The sequence below is a fragment of the Kogia breviceps genome, chromosome 4 (assembly GCF_026419965.1).
Source record: "Kogia breviceps isolate mKogBre1 chromosome 4, mKogBre1 haplotype 1, whole genome shotgun sequence".
Taxonomy (NCBI): domain Eukaryota; kingdom Metazoa; phylum Chordata; class Mammalia; order Artiodactyla; family Physeteridae; genus Kogia; species Kogia breviceps.
This window is the reverse complement of record NC_081313.1, coordinates 78817453-78819838: the sequence shown is the minus strand read 5'-3', so window position 1 is coordinate 78819838 and position 2386 is coordinate 78817453. Positions and strand designations below refer to the sequence as shown.

Genomic DNA, 2386 nt, shown 5'->3' with positions numbered 1-2386 from the left:
AAGACACAAAATCACCAGTGATCCATGTGGAACAATAAAAGTAGAGTGAGCCTGAAGGCTGTACAATCTGTCTAGCAAACACTGTGCATGTCTGGAAAGGAGGTGTTCCACATGGAAGGACACAGTTAAGCCATATTTACAGGAAGCACTCTATCAGTGTGACAGGGTATAATGAGGAGTCTGACTCCATGTTTTGTTGTTGTTTTTACTTCTGACAGTTTTTAAGCCACTCAAAAGCACTGCGCTAAACAGAAGAAGCCAGATACAAAAGACTTCATATTGTATGATTCCATTTACATGAAATGCCTAGGGAAGACAAAACTATAAAGAAGGAAACCAGAACAGTGCCCGCCTGGAGCTGGGAATGGGAACATAGAGTCACTGCAAAGGGGCACAAGGGAACTTTCTGGATCATCGAAGTGTTCTAGAACTGGATTGTGGTCATGGTTGCAAAACTGCATACATTTACTGAAAAATTATTGAGCAGGACGTTTATAGTACGTGAAATGTATGTTATGGATATTATATCTCAATTACAAAAATGAACTACCATGAAAAAAGAGATCTACAAAATGCAACCTCCTTTCATATTGTTAGATTCAAAAGACATGAAACTACATTTTAATAGTCTAAAAATATAAACAAAAATAGGAAAATGACACAATTATATACATTGTTTATTGACTATATGCATATAATTAATACAGAGAGTTGCTATTACACCCTGATTTTTAGAGTGATTCCCCATATTGTTATTACTTATATTAAATGGACACTTTAATAAACACTATTTTTCAATATTAAAAAATTTTAACATGACAAATGCATGTGCTTCTTGTTTTTTAACTCATCTTGATTGGGTCGACAATAATGCTACTAAAAATGGGTTGTGCAACCTAAACTGTTTTTATGTTTTACTTTATTAGCACTCATGGTAGCAAAAGCCAGTCTTAAAAGTTATACTGACTAGAAGGAAAGAAGATATTTTAAAGCCACAGTGAGAAGCTCAGAATATTTATTTTTACTTTCTTTCTAAAATAAGAAAGATGTTACCTCATACTTTAAAACTTTCATTTTTATAATTTTAAACTGAATTTAAAATAATCTTCATAAATTTATTATTTATTTTTAAACTCTATCTTCAATTCTTCAACAGTAGTCAGTCCAACTATTTACTTTATAATGTAAAAGTTAAATTTAGTGCTCGCTTCGGCAGTACATACACTAAAATTGGAACAATACAGAGATTAGCATGGCCCCTGCGCAAGGATGACCTGCAAAGTTGTGAAGCATTCCATATTTTTGTTATAAAGCAGAAACTAACACACCACCGTAAAGCAATTATACTCCATAAAGACATTTTTTTAAAAAGTTAAATTTAAATTAATTTAAATTATCTATCAATAATAAAAATGGTTACACGAATTACCTATCAAGACTTTTGATTGCAAATAAAATTCAAGTGTATAAGGGGTTTTATGATACCTTTATCTCCTATTTCATATGGCAATTGTTAAATTATGGAATATGCAATAATATATGGAGAAATTCTGTTTTAACTTTCTAACTTTTGTTGATAATCCTTACATTTTTACTCATTTTATTTATACACCCATGACAAATTAAACTTAAGATACTACACACTGAAGCACAGTCTTAGTGAGCTCAACTAGTATGCATGTCCGGCTACTCTGACTCATCACATGGGCACAATAACATCAAAACTGGTCTGTACAATCCTGCTCACTAATGCTTGTTAACTGATCACAGGCTTGGATGTTGCATCGTCAATTCCTATGAGTTTCTAAAGGCATATTCACAATTTCTGTACTCATCTCTGTATGAATCATTAAGCCACCATTTGCAGAGCAGCACTAGTTCACAGGCTACCCTTTGAGTTGCAGTGACATAAAGATATAATTATAAAAGTAATCATTAGAACAAAATCTCTGGAGAAATATAAAATAACCTAGAATTCCTGACATAAATTGTACCAGTGTTTTCTTAGGTCAGTCTCCCAAGGCAATAGAAATAAAAACAAAAATAAACAAATGGGACCTAATGGAACTTACAAGCTTTTGTACAGCAAAGGAAACCATAAAAAAAAGAAAAGACAACCTACAGAATGGGAGAAAATATTTGCAAATGATGCAACAGACAAGTGTTTAATCTCCAAAATACACAAGTAGCTCATACAACTCAACAACAACAACAAAATACAAATAACCCAACTGAAAAATGGGCAGAAGACCGTAATAGACATTTCTCCAAAGAAGACATACAGATGGCCAGTAGGCACATGAGAAGACGTTCAACATCACTAATTATTAGAGAAATGCAAATCAAAGCTACAATAAGGTACCACCTCACACTGGTCAGAATGGCC

General features: G+C 33.0%; 1 non-coding gene across 1 annotated transcript; it reads left to right on the top strand.

Annotated features, from left to right (window-relative positions):
- Nucleotides 1-1200: 1200 nt before the first annotated feature.
- On the top strand, nt 1201-1304 carry LOC131756447 (U6 spliceosomal RNA). The gene has a single exon (XR_009335630.1). It is a non-coding gene; the product is annotated as a U6 spliceosomal RNA (small nuclear RNA).
- The last annotated feature ends 1082 nt before the right edge of the window (nt 1305-2386 follow it).